Below are 23809 nucleotides of genomic sequence, written 5' to 3'. Positions count from 1 at the left end.
AAGCAGTTCTCACGGCACGCAGACGTATCGCTGGCAGCAAACTACCGTATCGAGCTTCTGCACCGCGTGAGCAACATATGCTTGTAGTGCCGGCGACATAGTGTGTGCAACCAGCACGTCAAAACAACTTATGTAATTATGAATGATGGTACTATTGATAATATGTATATATATATATATATATATATATATATATATATATATATATATATATATATATATATATATGTCCGTTGTGTTTATGATAGAGAATGTGAATGCTTAGATAAGCTACGTGGTGACCTGGGAGGTCCCAAGAGATTCCTCGACCGGTACCACGTGTATCTCTGATTTCACACACCTCAAGTCAGGTGGCAAGGATTAGCGAGGCATGTCGCCATCGACCGCTAATTACTTCTCAGGTCCCATGGTCAAGTGACCCGGGGTCAGCCACGAGGTCAAGCCTGGGAAAGTTCGCCCACCCATCTTAGCTGTGTCATCAGAGACGCAGGGCTGGACCAGTAGACAGTATGAGGGCGGGACCTTAAGCCTCCTCCAGCCAATCACGTCGGGATGAGGGCCTGACAATCAGTCTTTTGGCCAATCAAGGGTAATTGTGGTCATTCCGACCTATCGTAGCCGTAGCTGGCGGGTCAAGGCGTGGCTAGTTGTTCCCGCCTGGCTGTTACTTCAGACAAAGGCTCAGACGATAGTCCTGCTGCAGATTCCTTCAGCAGTCCCGTGCCCAGAGAGGTAATGTAGGATTTCCTTGTCTCGAACCCCGTAGCCACCGCTGCACTAGATTGTAAGGTGTTAAACTGTGTCACGTCAGGTCTGAGTGTAATAATGTATCATAACTTGTCATAGAATTGCCCAACGAATAAGTGTCTTGTATCGTGCTTTTATAGTCAACTTGTCATAAAGGAGAGAGATCTGGTTTGAAATCTTACCTGGAATGTAGAATGAGGAATATGGAATGTTAAGTGTTAACGAAAGTGTTTGTACCCGATTAATGTGCTTTGTTATCTTTTACTCTATTTCTTGTATTGTATGTTAATTTAACCCTGGTGTTTACTTTCATCCCATAACGTCAAGATAGCGTTATCCAGTGTGCGTAATAGATAGAGACGACCATGCTAGGATAGTGACAAGTAATTGACGTCCTCGCCAGAAGTTCGTGACAATATATATATATATATATATATGTATATATATATATATATATATTTTCCAAAAGAAGGAACAGAGGAGAGGGCCAGGTGAGGATAGTCCCTCAAAGACCCAGTCCTCTGTTCTTAATGCTACCTCGCTATCGCGGGAAATAGCGAATAGTATGAAAAAAAAAAAAAAAATATATATATATATATATATATATATATATATATATATATATGCGGTTGAACCACGGGAAAATGAAACACGATAAGTTCCCAATAGCACTTTCGTGTTATGAACACATCATCAGGGGAGATACAGGAATGAAATATAGAACAGTTGATATACAAGGAGCGAGTTACGAGAAGAGAGTTGTACACTTCTAATGCCCCGCCTCTTAACCTTACATATATGTGCCATGTGTGTATACACGTACACACACACACACACACACACACACACCAACTTGAGCTGGTTATCCATTTATTTACCAACCTCCCCGAAGAATAAACTCCTGGCCTGGGTGTAGGCTGACTGTTGTTTCCAAGACCAAAGAGAGCACGACTCCAGGTGGATCCGTGTTAACTCAGTCTCATAACACTAACCATTACACCACGGAGACCCGTGTGGTTGCATATAAGTCTATAGACAAGTAAATGAATATCGGTTTATTGAATTTGGGCAGCCATTCGGCTGAGAATGTGTGTGTGTGTGTGTGCACCAAATTCTTGCATTTGCTAAAGGAACTTTGCCCTCGTGAGACAAACCTCTGACTTATGTGGTACTAAAGTTTTGAACTTCCCAGTGCCTTTACCTCTACCCTTGTGGTCTGGAGCAGTGGATGATACTTAATTGCTATGGTAATGTTAATTGACGCTTATTTCATGTTAGTTTCCTTATGTACTTTCTGGTGTAGTTCCTTAGGATTTCACGGAATTGGTCGGTGTTTACGTCATTGTGGCCTTCAAGGGACTGAAAGTTGCCAATACTTTCTCGCTTCCCCTCCAGTGAGGGTCGTACAAGCGCTTCCTTGTTCTCTTCTGCAGGCTCAGTCTCCAGTATTCAAACACCATCCTGGACGCGTTCGCGTTCCTTTAGACTTTCTCTAATAGCTCTCGTGTTTCGTAAGGTGAGAAAACCTTGTTGCTGATGCATATCATAGTTTGGAGTGACCATACTTCATAGTTATGTTTTTTGTACGTTTTCCTATCCACGTACGTATGAGCAACTTGGCATTGACCAAGATCTAGCTTGCTTTTTTTTCCCCCCACCCACAACCCTCTTATTATGATTCTCTTTCTGTAGGTTAGGCGTGAGAGCGACTCGGAGATATATCTGGGGTAAATCGCGTAACTTCTTTGCCCCATTTATGCCGGTCAAAGTCCGGTCTGTCTTCATCGCTTTCCGATGTTCGTAACTTAGCTCGTATTAGGGTTGAACGGGAGTGGTCCCAGCACTGAACCCTGGGAGGACTTTGCAAGCTACTTTCTCCTACCTTGAACAGGCCCCATAGGTTTGTTTGCTGTGCTCCACATAGAACCGAGTAGGTGCATGTGAGAGGAGTGGCTCGCTTATTGCGTGTAGGTTGTATATCGGTGCTATGCTCACAAGCGCTGTGCCATATGTCACCTTTGTGCCGAACAAATATAATTCTTTAACTACTCAATCTCAGGACGCCTTTTAATGGGCTCCTGCTGCAGCATCGAGGCTGCGCTCCAGTCGTTTTCCGACGAAGTTGTACTTCTTTTCATCCACTGACGATGATACAGCCTCGCCGAATATGAATTTTCTCTCTGGGTCCACACGTGTGACTGGACAGACGAGAAAGCTAGTGAGGTACTCATTATGTGATGAGACGCAGCTGAACCACACAGCTCTTCCTCACCACTCATGCTGTATGATAGCTTGGGCGACAGGCAGCGGGCGTCTTGGCAGCAACCCTCCGTAGGTGGTAGGCGTAAGATCTTAACTGTTATTATGACGGACGGATGGAGGCCGACCTGGTGCAGTTTTGCATACGACTGAGCGCTCGACCTTAATTTTTGATGTCGCCTCAGCTTGACGACAGAAGGCGGGTCCTGAGAGATATGTTGGAAGTGGGCTAAACTAATTTTTCGTGACTGATAGTTACTCTTACCTTGTGATCTCTCTCTCTCTCTCTCTCTCTCTCTCTCTCTCTCTCTCTCTCTCTCTCTCTCTCTCTCTCTCTCTCTCTCTCTCTCTCTCTCTCTCTCTCTTCTTCTTCTTCTTCTTCTTCTTCTTCCTATTATTATTATTATTATTATTATTATTATGAAACCGTTCTTCAAGGTCTCCTGCTGCCTTAGAACTGCGCTGAGATCAGTTGCAGGGGAAATGATATAACCTCGTAGAAGGTGACTCCTCATTTCGCGGAATAACCACAAGCAGGCGGGATCCGGTAACGCAAGAAGCTGGTCGCGTCCTCTCCACCACGGCGAGACCACAGGTTAAGTGTGGTGATTATGTCTGTGTGACTCACGTGAGTCACAGGGCAATCAAGGAATAAGCGTTCGGTGTGGAAGTTGCATCTTGAACAGATAATGGGGTCCGCTGGTGTGACGAGTTGGTGTTTTGTCGTGTTTCGATAGACGGGTTGGTGACCAGCAGTTGGAAACAAGCACAACTCTTACAATGACTGGAGAACGTAGTTTGAGATGGATGTGTTTGTGTCGGGTGGGATGGAGGTTAAACCTGGGTCGGGAGAGCTGTTGTTTTAGTGCTTGGTGAGTCATTACTGTGTGTATGTAATTTGTCAATATCGTGTATAATACGGGGGTAGTGGGATCTGTAAATATACGTTGCTGAAGTATGAAGCTGGTTTTCTTTTTTTTTTTTTTTTTGTAAATAGGGTTAATAGGATGGATGTTGTTGCAAGAGAAATGTTACTTTTGGCGAGGATGTATCGCTGGGATTACAGTCTCATTACAAAGGAGGCTACATTCCCCTTCTACTGCAGGTAGTGCAGCCTTGAGCTTGCAGAAGGCTTTAGAAAGAGGTCGTGGGTAACACCACGACTCTCTCATAGATATTGGTCCCTGGGCGTTAGTTGTAAATAAATAATAAAATATCCAAGAAAAAAAATCGCGTTTGGTCGTTAAAAACAATTAGGAGTCACTTCAGTCGCTGGGAACACAGAGCCGTTATCCTAGCAGGCGACGTTTTCTGTGTGGGATCATCGTGGGCCGGGCGGTCAGAAGCCTGGACTCGGCGTTGAAACCGCAAGACCCGCTGACACCAGAGAGATAATACACCTCCCCTGCTGGATGATCTCTGAGCCACATGGGCTGTGACGATGAGATGCGGAGTCTAATCATCGGGAGGCTGATACAGGTGTAAACCGCACGGTGCAACACTAACCTCCAGGGCGGCATGTATGACTGTTTTTGTTGATGTTCCCGCGTGATGACCACTGTTGACTTCCATGTTTGTGCTGTTATGTGTTTTGTTGATATGGTGTTCCGCAGGTATCTTATTTCTACTAATGTTGCGTTGTACTGGTTTTTTTTTTTTTTTTTGCTTGCTGACTAGTCGGCACCGATGAATCGAAGGTTATTTAGAGACAACTAGTTTTTATCTTCGACTTTGTGTATCTTCCTTGATGCCAACAAGGATAGGCTAGGGTTTGGGAGCTGGATGCAGGAGCTTCCCGGGCAAGGTAAGGTGGGTTGATGTGATCGATTGAACCTTCACATTCAAACGAGATTTCGAGATCGCGACGACCATACATTCTCCCGCGATCCTGAAGGACTTTTCGTGCCATTAAAACTGATCTTTTCTCTAAGCAGAATTGATATTTGTATGAAACCAGATATTTTCTGCAAAAATCTCTAATTCCATAGGAAACGTCCGTAGATCAAGTAAGAGAAATAATCAGTAGTTTGACCTTACTGGTGCTGCTTAGTCGGCAAAATAACCAGTGCTATTGTACCTCTGTTTACATGCAAATGACTTACTGGTAAGTTGTGTATTTGGGCTTTAGGCCTTAGCGACTGACAGGGTCATTGAGGCCGTCTACGTGCTGGTATCACCACCAGTCTTGAACATGTTATTCAGGCGATTAACATAATCCTTGAACTATACACGTTTTCACTGCGTGTTTGGCCATTGTGATGTTACTCATTCATGATTGTGTCTCGTACCCTTGTTGTTCCATACTAATATTTTTAATGCCTGTGGCTAGGGAACACTGGCTCAGTTTCTTCGTAGTGTTTTTCTTGTCATTCTTTCCAGACAGTAAAGATCCGAACCCAGGTCTTTAGTATAACCCAAGTCAGTGTCGAGGGTGTAGTCTTCGAAGATGCGTTTGACATGGCTTAGGAGCATCCAGTCCCAAGGCCAGTCAGTCGACTAGTGATGCTGAAGAAGACATTGGATCCGCTAACGAGCGTTGGTTTTTTTTGTTTTTTTTAAAGTTATTGTGTTTGATGTAACAGTGATTGTTTTCCCGCTTGCTCATATAACTGTTGTCAGTAAGTGTTTTAGTTGCTCTCGTTATTGCGTCTTTTGTTGGCCGAGTTTCGCTATTTGGGGCATTAGTAAAATCCATCCCTAAAATGATGTAGACAACCTGACTCATTTTCTCTTATTAGATGGTTTTAGATATAAATAATCTCTCTCTCTCTCTCTCTCTCTCTCTCTCTCTCTCTCTCTCTCTCTCTCTCTCTCTCTCTCTCTCTCTCTCTTATCGCAGCATTCATTTATAGAGTACTTGTTAGAAACTGTGATAAGTTTTGTGTTGGGCAGACTGGTAAGGATCTTTCTGTTAGACTTAAGCAGCATGAATATAGTATAAGAACAAGACAAGAATCAAATGCCTTGTTTAATCATGTTAGAATTATGATAATTGTATTGACTGGAGTAATGCCATCTCAGCTGTCAACTCTAACTCTTGTACCACGAGAATCATTGAATCTTCTGTTGTTAAATGCACAAAGAATTGTAACATTGATATTAGTGAAGGCCTATATGAAATGGATAGCTTTATTGTTGATAGAGTTTGTAAACTTAACGCACCAGACCTTCATTCGGGTAGTCACTTGTCACCAAATGGTGTCCTAGCTACGTCTCTTCGTTGTACATCGAGATTGTTATATTTCTTTCTTGTATCTCCCCTGATGATGTGATTATTACACGAAAGTGCACCTGGGAATTTATCGTGTTTCATTCCTCCGTGGATTCATAAGCAATATACTTGATCACACGCTCAATTGTAATCTCCATCATATATATATATATATATATATATATATATATATATATATATATATATATATATATATATATATATATATATATATATATAAATGGATTTGTATGTAGCATTTATGGATCTGGAGAAGGCATATGATAGAGTTGATAGAGATGCTCTGTGGAAGGTATTAAGAATATATGGTGTGGGAGGCAAGTTGTTAGAAGCAGTGAAAAGTTTTTATCGAGGATGTAAGGCATGTGTACGTGTAGGAAGAGAGGAAAGTGATTGGTTCTCAGTGAATGTAGGTTTGCGGTAGGGGTGTGTGATGTCTCCATGGTTGTTTAATTTGTTTATGGATGGGGTTGTTAGGGAGGTAAATGCAAGAGTCCTGGAAAGAGGGGCAAGTATGAAGTCTGTTGGGGATGAGAGAGCTTGGGAAGTGAGTCAGTTGTTGTTCGCTGATGATACAGCGCTGGTGGCTGATTCATGTGAGAAACTGCAGAAGCTGGTGACTGAGTTTGGTAAAGTGTGTGGAAGAAGAAAGTTAAGAGTAAATGTGAATAAGAGCAAGGTTATTAGGTACAGTAGGGTTGAGGGTCAAGTCAATTGGGAGGTGAGTTTGAATGGAGAAAAACTGGAGGAAGTGAAGTGTTTTAGATATCTGGGAGTGGATCTGGCAGCGGATGGAACCATGGAAGCGGAAGTGGATCATAGGGTGGGGGAGGGGGCGAAAATTTTGGGAGCCTTGAAAAATGTGTGGAAGTCGAGAACATTATCTCGGAAAGCAAAAATGGGTATGTTTGAAGGAATAGTGGTTCCAACAATGTTGTATGGTTGCGAGGCGTGGGCTATGGATAGAGTTGTGCGCAGGAGGATGGATGTGCTGGAAATGAGATGTTTGAGGACAATGTGTGGTGTGAGGTGGTTTGATCGAGTAAGTAACGTAAGGGTAAGAGAGATGTGTGGAAATAAAAAGAGCGTGGTTGAGAGAGCAGAAGAGGGTGTTTTGAAATGGTTTGGGCACATGGAGAGAATGAGTGAGGAAAGATTGACCAAGAGGATATATGTGTCGGAGGTGGAGGGAACGAGGAGAAGAGGGAGACCAAATTGGAGGTGGAAAGATGGAGTGAAAAAGATTTTGTGTGATCGGGGCCTGAACATGCAGGAGGGTGAAAGGAGGGCAAGGAATAGAGTGAATTGGAGCGATGTGGTATACAGGGGTTGACGTGCTGTCAGTGGATTGAATCAAGGCATGTGAAGCGTCTGGGGTAAACCATGGAAAGCTGTGTAGGTATGTATATTTGCGTGTGTGGACGTGTGTATGTACATGTGTATGGGGGGGGGGGGGGTTGGGCCATTTCTTTCGTCTGTTTCCTTGCGCTACCTCGCAAACGCGGGAGACAGCGACAAAGTATAAAAAAAAAAAAAAAAATATATATATATATATATATATATATATATATATATATATATATATATAGTGTGTATATATATATATATATATATATATATATATATTTTTTTTTTTTTTTTTTTTTTTTTTGCTTTGTCGCTGTCTCCCGCGTTTGCGAGGTAGCTCAGGGAAACACGAAAGAAATGGCCCAACCCACCCCCATACACATGTATATACATACGTCCAACCACGCAAATATACATACCTACACAGCTTTCCATGGTTTACCCCAGACGCTTCACATGCCTTGATTCAATCCACTGACAGCACGTCAACCCCGGTATACCACATCGCTCCAATTCACTCTATTCCTTGCCCTCCTTTCACCCTCCTGCATGTTCAGGCCCCGATCACACAAAATCTTTTTCACTCCATCTTTCCACCTCCAATTTGGTCTCCCTCTTCTCCTCGTTCCCTCCACCTCCGACACATATATCCTCTTGGTCAATCTTTCCTCACTCATTCTCTCCATGTGACCAAACCATTTCAAAACACCCTCTTCTGCTCTCTCAACCACGCTCTTTTTATTTCCACACATCTCTCTTACCCTTACGGTACTTACTCGATCAAACCACCTCACACCACACATTGTCCTCAAACATCTCATTTCCAGCACATCCATCCTCCTGCGCACAACTCTATCCATAGTCCACGCCTCGCAACCATACAACATTGTTGGAACCACTATTCCTTCAAACATACCCATTTTTGCTTTCCGAGATAATGTTCTCGACTTCCACACATTCTTCAAGGCTCCCAGAATTTTCGCCCCCTCCCCCATCCTATGATCCACTTCCGCTTCCATGTTTCCATCCGCTGCCAGATCCACTCCCAGATATCTAAAACACTTCACTTCCTCCAGTTTTTCTCCATTCAAACTCACCTCCCAGTTGACTTGACCCTCAACCTTACTGTACCTAATAACCTTGCTCTTATTCACATTTACTCTTAACTTTCTTCTTTCACACACACACACACACATATATATATATATATATATATATATATATATATATATATATATATATATATATATATATATATAGTGTGTGTGTGTGTGTGTATGAGCGGATGGGCTATTCTTCGTCAGTTTCCTGGCGCTACCTCGCCACGGAAGTCCATTAAAGGTATTCTCTTAAAATTGTTCAGTTAGTAGCGAGTAAAGTATCAGGTTGTAAGAATACAAGACGTAATGTAGAGTTTAATTTCTTTCACAGTTTGTATCTAGATCGTAAGTTTGTAATCACCAGAGCTTTCATCGTCCACAGCAAGTCCCCTACTGGATTAACTTGTAAATTAAAACATTCGTTGCGTCTAAGAAAGAAAATACTGGGAGAAACGTGACAATTTAAAGACACGACGAGAATGCGTCGAGTGTGGACAAGTGAAAAAAAAAAGTTAGTGGAGTAATCATAACCGGGGGGAACTGAGATAATCGCCTTGGTTATATAACAAATGGCATCCCGCATTACCCAGAACAGATAAAAAGGTCAGGGTTGGGTCTATTGCTACCAGATCAACACGGAAATAACTTGCAGTGCAGCTTGCTTCGTCCCGGGGGCCGTAACGGTAACATTTATCACACAGCCCAGGTGAGTCGTACTTCGCTGTCACGGCAGATGTGTTACGATGCTGCACGCCACATTACTTCGACCTCTGTTATTAGATTTAGATATTAAGGGTAAGAATGTTTATTGGCCTTTACCACAAGCCTACAGGAAAGTCAGTGGTCACGGTAGACTTGGCCGTACGGCGGCCTAATGCGGTCACTTAACGTCTCGATGTAGAGGTCTGATTGAAGCTATGGCTCATGGGCCCCCTTGACACTCATGACTGACCAGCAACACTAATAGATAAAGGTCAGTGATTTTTTTTTTTTTGTGGTAGCGATTGTTTATTACTTCTATTTTCACTTTTTTTTTTTTTTAAACCCCTACCTACAACCAGACCCCACAGTCCTTTCCATGGTTTACCCCGGTTACTTTAGAGAGAGAGAGAGAGAGAGAGAGAGAGAGAGAGAGAGAGAGAGAGAGAGAGAGAGAGAGAGAGAGAGAGAGATGATTACCCCAGGACCTCGTTATACAACAACAACAAAAAAGTTCTCGTGTTACCGAGGATCTTCTTCTCGAGCACAGTGTATCCTTAGGCTGCGCTTCCTTCAATAGCAAGAAAATGTGGTCCAATTCGGGGTGAGTGGTTCACAGACGAGTCTGTCTGTGTACTCGCCAAAGGTGACAAGTTTTTCACATGCGATGTACATACCTCTTGCAGACGAAGTCCGGTTATATATATATATATATATATATATATATATATATATATATATATATATATATATATATATATATATTGGAAAGGATCACAATTGAGCGCGATCAAGTATATTTCTATGAGTCCGCGGGGTAATGAAATATAAATGTAGAAAGATAGACTGATGTGAAGATGATTTTTTTTTTTTAACGATGAACGGAAGAATTTGAAAGGCTAGACATCGAAATGTGGGTTAAGAAGAAAGCAGCAGGCGAGCTGTTCACATAGCGAGGATTATGTTTGCTGCTAATGAATAATTTTCCGCTCGTTTGGCCACACCAAAGCCTAGCCCGTGAAGGCTGGGGAATTTACATTGTCACAGTGTCTAACTCCAGGAGTTGCCGTCTCCATTGTGAGCCAAGTCATAATTAACATGTTGTGCACTAGGATGGTAAACGACTCTTTTAATCATCTATTAGACATACAACACTTATCACAAGTTCCACAACCCGCGGCATAACAAGGTTTCTTCTTGATATTTTCATCCAGCCGGCAATGGTGTACGTGACATATATGGTCAAATGTCTCAAAACTGTTAACATAACATTAGCCGGACCCATCAGAGCTTGAGTCCATAATATGCAGGCTTGTATCCTAATGCCATTGATATACTCGACTTTCCCATTACTTACGCCTTCCCTCCACCCGTACGTTAAAAGCCAATCATGTCCAAAACAGTGAATTATGATTACCATACTAAACCCCTTATGTGACCGCTTCACTAACACCATACTGAATGTGACTTAACAATGGACCAAAGGACGTTACCTTACCCTTTTGCATTGCAACATCGCTCCATTATTAAACATTTTTCCTTGATATCCCTCATTCGTATCGTAGTTCCATTTTTATAAGGAAAAGCGAACTTAGGCTATGAATCAGTTTTATATATCCATTTCCTTGCAATTAATTCCTTGAGCAAGACGTTCATTCCGTCGTGCCTATGGTAACCCAAACTTGACGACACGTCGCCTACGTGACTTGAAGGTGGTGGCATCAGTCATGAATGAGGGCGGATGGAGGTCGGGCGTACGCAGACCTGGCGAGTCTAATAGTAATGGCGCCCTGTCCCGTACAGTGGCCGAGATCCGAGTCTAATAGTAGGGATCGAATAGTGACTCTCAAGGTCTATATATGTACAAGCAACGAGTGTGCACGGTTCTGGAGTGATCTCCAACGACTTATATATATATATATATATATATATATATATATATATATATATATATATATATATATATATATATATTTTTTTTTTTTTTTTTATACTTTGTCGCTGTCTCCCACGTTTGCGAGGTAGCGCAAGGAAACAGACGAAAGAAATGGCCCAACCCCCCCCCCCCCATACACATGTACATACACACGTCCACACACGCAAATATACATACCTACACAGCTTTCCATGGTTTACCCCAGACGCTTCACATGCCTTGCTTCAATCCACTGACAGCACGTCAACCCCTGTATACCACATGACTCCAATTCACTCTATTTCTTGCCCTCCTTTCACCCTCCTGCATGTTCAGGCCCCGATCACACAAAATCTTTTTCACTCCATCTTTCCACCTCCAATTTGGTCTCCCTCTTCTCCTCGTTCCCTCCACCTCCGACACATATATCCTCTTGGTCAATCTCTCCTCACTCATCCTCTCCATGTGCCCAAACCACTTCAAAACACCCTCTTCTGCTCTCTCAACCACGCTCTTTTTATTTCCACACATCTCTCTCACCCTTACGTTACTTACTCGATCAAACCACCTCACACCACACATTGTCCTCAAACATCTCATTTCCAGCACATCCATCCTCCTGCGCACATCTCTATCCATAGCCCACGCCTCGCAACCATACAACATTGTTGGAACCACTATTCCCTCAAACATACCCATTTTTGCTTTCCGAGATAATGTTCTCGACTTCCACACATTTTTCAAGGCTCCCAGAATTTTCGCCCCCTCCCCCACCCTATGATCCACTTCCGCTTCCATGGTTCCATCCGCTGCCAGATCCACTCCCAGATATCTAAAACACTTCACTTCCTCCAGTTTTTCTCCATTCAAACTCACCTCCCAATTGACTTGACCCTCAACCCTACTGTACCTAATAACCTTGCTCTTATTCACATTTACTCTTAACTTTCTTCTTCCACACACTTTACCAAACTCAGTCACCAGCTTCTGCAGTTTCTCACATGAATCAGCCACCAGCACTGTATCATCAGCGAACAACAACTGACTCACTTCCTAAGCTCTCTCATCCCCAACAGACTTCATACTTGCCCCTCTTTCCAAAACTCTTGCATTTACCTCCCTATCAACCCCATCCATAAACAAATTAAACAACCATGGAGACATCACACACCCCTGCCGCAAACCTACATTCACTGAGAACCAATCACTTTCCTCTCTTCCTACACGTACACATGCCTTACATCCTCGATAAAAACTTTTCACTGCTTCTAACAACTTTCCTCCCACACCATATATTCTTAATACCTTCCACAGAGCATCTCTATCAACTCTATCATATGCCTTCTCCAGATCCATAAATGCTACATACAAATCCATTTGCTTTTCTAAGTATTTCTCACATACATTCTTCAAAGCAAACACCTGATCCACACATCCTCTACCACTTCTGAAACCACACTGCTCTTCCCCAATCTGATGCTCTGTACATGCCTTCACCCTCTCAATCAATACCCTCCCATATAATTTCCCAGGAATACTCAACAAACTTATACCTCTGTAATTTGAGCACTCACTCTTATCCCCTTTGCCTTTGTACAATGGCACTATGCACGCATTCCGCCAATCCTCAGGCACCTCACCATGAGTCATACATATATTGAATAACCTTACCAACCAGTCAACAATACAGTCACCCCCTTTTTTTAATAAATTCCACTGCAATACCATCCAAACCTGCTGCCTTGCCGGCTTTCATCTTCCGCAAAGCTTTCACTACCTCTTCTCTGTTTACCAAATCATTTTCCCTAACCCTCTCACTTTGCACACCACCTCGACCAAAACACCCTATATCTGCCACTCTATCATCAAACACATTCAACAAACCTTCAAAATACTCACTCCATCTCCTTCTCACATCACCACTACTTGTAATCACCTCCCCATTTGCGCCCTTCACTGAAGTTCCCATTTGCTCCCTTGTCTTACGCACTTTATTTACCTCCTTCCAGAACATATATATATATATATATATATATATATATATATATATATATATATATATATATATATATATATATATATATATATATATATTTTATTTTGCTTTATCGCTGTCTCCCGCGTTTGCGAGGTAGCGCAAGGAAACAGACGAAAGAAATGGCCCAACCCACCCCCATACACATGTATATACATACACGTCCACACACGCAAATATACATACCTATACATCTCAATGTACACATATATATACACACACAGACACATACATATATACCCATGCACACAATTCACACTGTCTGCCTTTATACATTCCCATCGCCACCCTGCCACACATGGAATACCATCCCCCTCCCCCCTAATGTGTGCGAGGTAGCGCTAGGAAAAGACAACAAAGGCCACATTCGTTCACACTCAGTCTCTAGCTGTCATGCAATAATGCCCGAAACCACAGATCCCTTTCCACATCCAGGCCCCACACAGCTTTCCATGGTTTACCCCAGACGCTTCACATGCCCTGATTCAATCCACTGACAGCACGTCAAGCCCGGTATACCACATCGATCCAATTCACTCTATTCCTTGCCCGTCTTTCACCTTCCTGCATGTTCAGGCCCCGATCACTCAAAATCTTTTTCACTCCATCTTTCCACCTCCAATTTGGTCTCCCACTTCTCCTCGTTCCCTCCACCTCCGACACATATATCCTCTTGGTAAATCTTTCCTCACTCATTCTCTCCATGTGCCCAAACCATTTCAAAACACCCTCTTCTGCTCTCTCAACCACGCTCTTTTTATTTCCACACATCTCTCTTACCCTTACATTACTTACTCGATCAAACCACCTCACACCACACATTGTCCTCAAACATCTCATTTCCAGCACATCCACCCTCCTGCGCACAACTCTATCCATAGCCCACGCCTCGCAACCATACAACATTGTTGGAACCACTATTCCTTCAAACATACCCATTTTTGCTTTCCGAGATAATGTTCTCGACTTCCACACATTCTTCAAGGCTCCCAGGATTTTCGCCCCCTTCCCACCCTATGATTCACTTCCGCTTCCATGGTTCCATCCGCTGCCAGATCCACTCCCAGATATCTAAAACACTTTACTTCCTCCATTTTTTCTCCATTCAAACTTACCTCCCAATTGACTTGACCCTCAACCCTACTGTACCTAATAACCTTGCTCTTATTCACATTTACTCTTAACTTTCTTCTTTCACACACTTTGCCAAACTCAGTCACCAGATTCTGCAGTTTCTTACATGAATCAACCAACAGCGCTGTATCATCAGCGAACAATGTTTGAAGGAATAGTGGTTCCAACAATGTTATATGGTTGTGAGGCATGGGCTATAGATAAGGTTGTACGGAGGGTGGGTGGTGGATGTGTTGGAAATGAGATGTTTGAGGACAATATGTGGTGTGAGGTGGTTTGATCAAGTAAGCAATGAAAAGGTAAGAGAGATGTGTGGTAAGAAAAAGTGTGGTTGAGAGAGCAGAAGACGGTGTATTGAAATGGTTTGGTCACATGGAGAGAATGAGTGAGGAAAGATTGACAAAGAGGATATATGTGTCAGAGATGGAGGGAACGAGAAGTGGGAGACCAAATTGGAGGTGGAAGGATGGAGTGTAAAAGACTTTAAGTGATCGGGGCCTGAACATATAGGAGGTGAAAGGCTTGCAAGGAATAGAGTGAATTGGAACGATGTGGTATAGCGGGGTCGACGTGCTGCAAATGGATTGAACCAGGGCATGTCAAGCGTCTGGGGTAAACCATGGAAAGTTTTGTGGGGCCTGGATGTGGAAAAGGAGCTGGGGTTTCGGTGCATTACAGATGACAGCTAGAGACTGAGTGTGAACGAATGTGGCCTTTGTTGTCTTTTCCTATGACTACTTCGCGCACAACCGGGGGAAGGGGGGGGGGTGCTGTTTCATGTCTGGCGGGGTGGCGGCGGAATGGATGAAGGCAGCATGTATGAATATGTACCTGTGTATATATGTATATGTCTGTGTATGTATATGTATCTATACGTTGAAATGTATAGGTTTGTATATGTGCGTGTGTGGGCGTTTATGTGTATACATGTGTATGTGGGTGGGTTGGACCATTCTTTCGTGTTTCCTTGCGCTACCTCGCTAACGCGAGATACAAAGTATAATATTCTTTCTTTTCTTTCAAACTATTCGCCATTTCCCGCGTTAGCAAGGTAGCGTTAAGAACAGAGGACTGGGCCTCTGAGGGAATATCCTCACGTGGCCCCCTTCTCTGTTCCTTCTTTTGAAAAATTAAAAAACAAAACAAGAGGGGAGGATTTCCAGTTACGTATTCATGCATATTCGACAAGTATTATTTTAGTCGCCTTCTACGACACGCAGGGAATACGTGGGAAGTATTCTTTCTCCCCTATCCCCAGGGATAACAAAGTATAATATATATATATATATATATATATATATATATATATATATATATATATATATATATATATATATATATATACATCAATTTCGACTAATGCCATAGAAAATGGTAGTCGATAGAGTTAGTTTGTGTATAATCAACTATTTTCAAATCAAAATGACTACATTCACAGCAATGGAAAACCATTACACTGGTGAATCTATAGTTTATCATGGATTAAGATGAGTTATTTATCTTCAAAGATACAGATAAGATGAAAATCAGTGTAAATATTAAGATGCTTCCTCATATGCGTGCAGGCCAGCGTTAACTTAAAAGTACTTGTTTTTGTCACAAAATATGCAAATATTTGTTGATACTGAATCTGTTTGCGTAATTTCCACAGAAAGACGAAACACCGTATGTGAAATAGTGTTCCTGAGCTAAAAAAAAAAAAAGGAAAAGAGTTACGTATTCATGCATATTCGACAAGTATTATGTCCAGCACAGTTCATTTCTGTGAGTTTGAATATTCATACTACACACAAAACTCTGATGAGAAGTAAACAGACAAGAATGCTAATGATGGAAAGCGTTACGTAACGGCGACAGTTGTAACGCTGGCCTATACTGGCTATTTAACTCTCTCTCTCTCTCTCTCTCTCTCTCTCTCTCTCTCTCTCTCTCTCTCTCTCTCTCTCTCTCTCTCTCTCTCTCTCTACGTAACGCATGGCCAAGTCTTTAGTTTTATTTGGTATCATTTGTTTCCTTTCCCCATAACTTTGGCATCATCTGCAGACATATTCAGGTGTATGTTTTGTACAGCCGCTTCCACTTCCAACCGGGACAGGCAGCAGCGCTCCTACCCCTGTCTTTCCGTGAGGTGTGAACCCAGGGAGTCATCGAGTCGCTACTTCCGAGTTCTCATTCTCTAGAGTTTTGTTTCTCGCGTCGAGGTCGTCACTAGCATCCCCAACGTCTCATTGTATGTGATGTTGAACTTCGGTTTCGATGAACTAACAACATGCGATGTCACTCCCTCTCCGTGGTGTGTGGACCGGAGAGGATCACCTGATGAGTCCGAAACTAAAATGTGGGTAAACAGAAGCGGTCTCTGAGCTAAGGCCCGTGAGACCTCGCCATTCATCCTTTTGAACACTGTAGACACGGTGATTCTGGTATCGGTGTTACCTTGACCCAAGTATGAAACAATAAACACTCGTAAATGAAAGTGGCTTGTATTAAGCTACTGACGAATGGTGATTCCCATCACTTGATAATGATGTAAGTGCCAGCCAGAGGTGCAATTACTGTGGGCGGCGGGATAGGTGAAGGGGTGAGGGTGGTAGAAAGGAGTACGTTGCGTGAAGGTTACCAAAGGCAACTGAAGCATGTTGTGTCGGGCTTGCCTCAGACTGATTATCCTAGCATGAAGTGTGTATATATATATATATATATATATATATATATATATATATATATATATATATATATATATATATATATATATTTTTTTTTTTTTTTTTAATACATATTCGCCATTTCCCGCGTTAGCGAGGTAGCGTTAAGAACAGAGGACTGAGCCTTAGAGGAAATATCATCACTTGGCCCCCTTCACTGTTCCTTCTTTTGGAATATTAAAAACGAGAGGGGAGGATTTCCAGGCCCCTGCTCCCTCCCCTTTTAGTCGCCTTCTACGACACGTAGGGAATACGTGGGAAGTATTCTTTCTCCACTATCCCATCCCAGGGATTATATATATATTTTTTTCTTTCTTTCAAACTATTCGCCATTTCCCGCATTAGCGAGGTAGCGTTAAGAACAGAGGATTGGGCCTTTGAGGGAATACCCTCACCTGGCCCAATTCTCTCTTCCTTCTTTTGGAAAATAAAGATAAAAAAAACGAGAGGGGAGGATTTCCAGCCCCCCGCTCCCTCCCCTTTTAGTCGCCTTCTACGACATGCAGGGAATACGTGGGAAGTATTCTTTCTCCCCTATCCCCAGGGATAATATATATATATATATATATATATATATATATATATATATATATATATTTGTATGTGTGTGTGTGTGTGTGTGTGTGTGTGTGTGTATGTATTAAGATAACTAGCGATGAGGTTACATAGCAACGTTCGTGCAGGGTGTCATTCTCTAATAGCACTCTATTTGTTTCTTCCTGTTCGCTGCCCTGCAATTTTCTTCACTGTGGCTTAATTGTTCCAAAGCAGTGGATGGAATGTTTTCTTTTACCATTTCTTTGTACATGATGGTCCTGTTGAAGACTCAGCGTAACATGCAATTACCGTATAGATAAAAAGATGCTTATATAACATACAATACACAGAGCACCACAACATAAAGTTTTACGTCAAAAAAATCCTAGTGTGTATGACTGCAGCCTGTATGGATGAGTGTTCATACGAGGTTCTACATTTCTCGTGGATGTTATATTCATTACGCAAACTTCATTAGTTTCCCGTAATGCTGATCATGTTTGGGGATTGATTAAGGAGCATAACATAAGACGCTAGGAAAAATGAGGTCAGTGGTTGGATTTTTCCAGGAGTGTGGTGGGAGGTGTGGCGTGGTGGAGTCCACGGAGCGTGAGTGTGGTGGGAGTGAGGCTCTGTGTTGGTGGTCGTCACTGCGGGGTCGGTCACGTATTCTCTGGGAGTCGTCACGAGTGATTCATATAGATATCGAGCTTAGATAAGATTACGAGGAGCTCTTTACGTAACTTCGCTTTGGGGATGAGCTTTGAAATAACTTTTCGAATATACCCAAAGCCATGGGGAAAATGACACAAAGTTCGCTATCTGGCAACCCGATCGGCATTATGTTATTCATACCCATCTTATTAGTCTCTTTATTTGCTTACGCGATGCTGATATACAGTCTCTTATTAATACCCCGCATATAATTAAAATCATCAGATAAGCTCTTGTAAGTCACGTTCCTTAACATAAAGCCGCTAACATGATTTAGGTGTTGCCGAACGTCAACAAGGATCACAAGTTATATTTCTTCACGAAACAGCGGACGGCAACCAAACCAAACCACCAGCACAATACAGTATCGACATTCCCATAACGACTTCTGCTACTTCCTCACTACAACATATGAGTGCACCAGTGCGGTGCTGACCCCAGCCCTTCTTCTGACATCACATCTCACTCTGCACACCGCCACCCTGCAGCTAACACCATACTTTTGTTAGACTAGCCTGTAAACTGTGAAACGTTACGTGGAACAGTTGATGATGTGCTGCAAAATGATATTCCTTTTTCATAAGCCCTTATATTTAAGACTTTGACAGATAACTGGGTCATTATGCTGATAATCAAATGGTTAAGTAGCTGTTCAAATGCGTCCTCTTAGCTACTACATAGGTCGTAAGAGCTGCCCCTTACGACAAACCCAGCAGGTGTAAATGTCACCCTCGAGTTGGCGACATTTGATTCTGTGGATGGAGGGAAGGATATGGACTGTGTGTGTGTGTGTGGTGAGTGTGTGTGCTAATTATAGGTGGGGGGGTTGCATTATCATGGAATGATAATCCAGACTTTTAGCACAAGCTGCGAGTTACGTCTTAATTTGCGATGAACATCAATCTCATTCTCTTTCCTCAGCCCTATTCCTATCTACATTTGCATCGTAAAATATTACGATGTCTGAAGGTGTCATCCACCAACGCAATCCTCTCTCGCCACCATACTCTCCTCACCTTGTTACCCCTTCCCTCACCCCAGCAGGCCACTGCTGAAAGCTTCGAAGTAGCGAGTCGATACTCCCTGGGTTCACACCTCACGGAGAGAGAGGGATAGACGAGGCTCACTGTCCTAGTTGGAGTTGAAGGCGGCCTGGATGCGACGGTACAACCCTTCACATGAGCCATGTAGTACATAATGCGTATGTACTACGTGGTTGAAGATTAACGCTTGAAAAAGGTGTTGATGATTCTTCGGTTAGTGGCTATAAGTTGACGCAGACGGCCTCAGTGACCCCTTTGCTGTTGATGAGCCGGAGTCAAATAACCAACCATCCAATTGATCCCTGTGGCTAGTCTTTTACGCACAACGCTGTGTGTGTGTGTGTGTGTGTGTGTGTGTGTGTGGAATAAGAGAGGGAGTAATATACGTGTATTCGTGCGTGCGAGTCCACTTGCCTTGCAAAGGATTCCAGAAACACAGGTGTCCTATCATTTTGTGCGGTGTTATCTTGCCGTGACGATACATTCCGTGGGGGGGCTGGTGCGCGTTGCCTTGTTTCAATGATACCCCGGGGAGGCTATGCCCCCCCGCCCTGGTAGGGGCGGGAGGATTGTTTTATTTACTTGTGCTTTTGTTCCTCACGTGATGGCTCTGTTGGGTTGTTTGCTCTTGACGTTAGGTCGTGTTCCGTTCTTGTTGGTTGTTGGTTGTAGCTGATGTTATCATTGATTTTTAGACCTTTTTCATTTTTCGTTTTCAAGCTGAGGGACTGTGACTGCAAATGACGGCGGGTGGAGCCGGGCGGGCAGTGACAAGGCTGATGGCTGTTGCCAACCGCACTAGTTCGATTATAATTCAACACAGAATGTCATTCCTCTTTGTTGCGTCGTCTCATCAAGCAAACGCATTGCTTCGTGTTAGTGTTGGCGCTACTCCCAGGCAGTCTCGCCTTTCCTCTCCCAGGCAGGTAGAACTTTCCTCTCCCAGGTTAGCTGTAGCTGCCTCTCCCAGGCAGGCTGGCCTTGCATCCATCCAGTCTAGCCAGCCTCTTTCTCCCAGACCAAACGGCTCTGCGCCATAGATGGCGTAACTCTTCCACAACCTCACTGGTGCCTCAAAACATGTATGGATACAGAGAGAGAGAGAGAGAGAGAGAGAGAGAGAGAGAGAGAGAGAGAGAGAGAGAGAGAGAGATTTGTACATTCGTGCTCGCCCGTATCTTATACTAGTATATGTACCTCATCTTATGTATATACCCATATGTACAGTGCATACGTTCTATTCACAAGATGCAAACATCCACAAATGAGGGTAGTGCCTTTGAAGCACACACACACACACACACACCCATATACATACATATAACGCCCACACACACAGATATAGGATTACAAATAAATGTGACTGCGTACACAAAGCACAAGAGTAAACACGCCTTACACTGCTCATAAAAATGGACACAGCATGTATGAAGGGAAACCTACAAATACACACACCAACAAGCAAACCAACATAGCAACTATTTCCCAAGTTAGTTTAGGGCTACGATAATGTTAGTTTGACCAACGAACTATGATTCATCTATTAAGACTCACAATGATACCTGGCTAGGGAACTAGCAGTAAGAACCGGTGAAAACACCAGCTATGAAGATTAGGCCCTGAAACAACCAAGGCAAAGGAATAGATTCTGGGAATAAAGGGAAAATTTCAAAAGCACTGGTTAAGAGGGGTAACATTTCCCATCCGTCAGGCACGAACAAATAATCAGAATTAGGTCTTCATGGGATCTCGCGTTACCAGTGGTCCTTCTTCCAAACTACAGACAAAGCAGGTCAACTGCTTCACCGTAACGAGCCGACGCGACGTTGTGTCCTGGATGGAAAACGTGGCCCACATCTTGTTTTACGCGAACGGTGAAATCCCTTGTTGGCAACTGTAGGTGTCGGCGGTTACATAAGCTGGCGAGGCTGCAGTGTGGCTCCGTCCGTGGCTCCGTGTATGTGTCTGCAACCGTCACGCTACCCCTGGCGGGTCTGTGTACTGGCGTGATATGGTACCGCGCTACCCCCTCCGACCCTATCATATCCACTGACAAGTGAACTTACCAGGGGTGGAAATTAAGACTGGACCTACGGATAGATTTGAAAGTCGAGTTTCCATTGGATTTGATGCTGATGGATATTTTGTTATTATGTGAAGACGGATGAATTGGAAGTGAAGTGTCACATTGGACGTTTGTTGACGCGTTGAGACGCATACCTAGGACGATCAGCGACACGTGCCAGTCCTCACAGTGGCAGGTACCTGTCATTATTGTTATTATTATTATTATTATTATTATTATTATTATTATTGTTATTGAGAGAAAGAGGAGTTCGGATATATGATAAAATGGGGAAACTAAAGTTTCCGAGTGTGTACATTTGTATGGTGTTAGTTTATTGGTGTGGATGAATGGTTGGATAAGTTGATGTATAATGTAGGTTTATTTACGGTGGTGATTTGCTAGATATATTGATGTATAGTGTAGGTTTATTTAAGGTGATTTGTTGGATATGTTGATGTAATGTAGGTTTATTGATGAGTAATTGGTTGGATATGATGCATAATGTAGGTTTAATGAGTGATTAGTTGGATATGTAGATGTGTAATGTAGGTTTGTTGAAATGAGTGGTTTGTTGGGCATGTATTTCTAGTACTTTATATAGTCCATACCCCAGCATACTGGAGGTAGTCTTGGTTTATCAGTCGGGTAACTGTATATGTAATTATTGTTATGGGTTTATTCTCCATGTGTGTGTGTGTGTGTCTGTGTGTGTGTGTGTTTATTACCTTATACCGAGGTTGTGTATTGAGGATGTGTGTTGGTTTATACAGGTGTGTAGTGGTGCTGTGTTGGTGTGTCCTTGGTGTGCATGTAGTGGCACTGTGGTCATATGGACGGGAAGTGAATTCAACACTCGTAGGGGTCCATTTGCTTAAATTTTACTGTAATACAACTTTTTACAATTCTGTATGCTTTCTGTTCAGGTTTATCACAATTTATTCCATTTATCTGCTCGCACTGTAAAACTACTTTTTTAACATTTTTACTGGCAAGTTTCATGCTTGAGTAATGTTAATGGTTTCTTGTTTTTGGATTAAAAAAAATTCATTTATCAAACTGGATTCAGACCTTCAAGGGTGTGATAAAGTCATCCATTACTCTCTCATTGGACAGGTATGGCCTGTTTATTGGGCATGAGCACTGTTTATGGTTACTATTGGTGTACTATTCGTATTAAGGGAGAGAGATTTTTTAAGTAACACTCGTGTTTCCCCGTTTTCTAACCAATAATACACACAATCGCCACCCTAATCCAAATGCACATTAATCAATGAACACCTCTGTGTAGGCTGACTGCCACGCCCAGGATTCGAATCCTTGTAGGATCTGAATCCGGGAGAGCCCTTGTTAAGTCACGGTGATTGACGGTAACCATTACACCATGAAGGCCCAAAACAAATAATGAGGGCCTGTCAGCTGACGTCGATAACTCCGTCAGCGTTCGTTGAGTTTTAACCAACAACCCAGATATCTTTCAGTTGAAAATGATTATCTAAGGCCACATACACACCCAAGGTGTACGTTTATGGCCATCACGCTTGTCTGTGGAAAGTGTAATTACTATTTGTGGTTACTTCTTGTGTGTTACGAGGAGAGAGTTTTACGTTAGAGTTAGCTAAAGTGGCAAAGTAAGGCAAAAAGTTCATACATTAGGGTGAGCTGGATGTTTCCACACCTTGGGTACGCTTATGGGTGAGGTATGTATAGGTACCCAGGATGCAGATGTACAAGGGATGTCTACGGAGTAAAAGTCATGTTTCGTACATTGTGAGCATGACTTAATATTGAGAAATGATTATGGTGATACACTCGTCGGTTTCCGTGGAGCAAAGTGTGTTGTGAGTTCGTGTTGCTCTCTAAATCAGTAGTTTGTAGTGTAGTTTTGTTTTCTCTTAGTTCCCCCATTTTCCATCAAACTTGTGGTAATTGGTTTTATGTTAACTCGTAGATGTTGTTGCTCAGTATTTCGGGTTTATGGCGGTATTGTTCGTCAGTTCCGAGTTTCCACGCCCAGGTTTGTCCCCACCAGCTCCCAGCCCTGCAACAGGAACTCACTGATTTGAAGGCCATTCGGTCGGTAAGAACTGGGAAGGGGTTCAGGCCAGGCTAAGTGGGGGGCAAGGATCATGGACAAAATATTTCTCCGGAAGGTAGGTGTCCATTTCCCCCCCTCCTCTCTCTCTCTCTCTCTCTCTCTCTCTCTCTCTCTCTCTCTCTCTCTCTCTCTCTCTCTCTCTCTCCAATATTTATTGTCATTTGTAGGCAATAAAACTC

General features: G+C 42.8%; 2 protein-coding genes across 4 annotated transcripts in view; both read left to right on the top strand.

Annotated features, from left to right (window-relative positions):
- Nucleotides 1-624: 624 nt before the first annotated feature.
- The window catches only part of LOC139754535 (cytochrome c oxidase assembly protein COX18, mitochondrial), a 128955-nt gene continuing 105770 nt past the window's right edge, over nt 625-23809 (top strand). Inside the window, exon 1 of the mRNA XM_071671851.1 lies at nt 625-732. The gene's annotated coding sequence lies outside the window, so the exon portion shown is untranslated. The remainder of the gene's footprint in view (nt 733-23809) is intronic.
- The window catches only part of LOC139754532 (uncharacterized), a 93552-nt gene continuing 79007 nt past the window's right edge, over nt 9265-23809 (top strand). Inside the window, exon 1 of one of the 3 annotated variants that reach the window (XM_071671841.1) lies at nt 9265-9391. The gene's annotated coding sequence lies outside the window, so the exon portion shown is untranslated. Of the gene's footprint in view, nt 9392-19274; nt 21729-23809 lie in introns of those variants that run through there. The other 2 variants (XR_011713901.1, XM_071671839.1) reach the window with 2 other exon arrangements.

Source organism: Panulirus ornatus, chromosome 17, assembly GCF_036320965.1.
Source record: "Panulirus ornatus isolate Po-2019 chromosome 17, ASM3632096v1, whole genome shotgun sequence".
NCBI lineage: Eukaryota > Metazoa > Arthropoda > Malacostraca > Decapoda > Palinuridae > Panulirus > Panulirus ornatus.
This window is presented reverse-complemented; position numbering and strand designations above follow the sequence as displayed.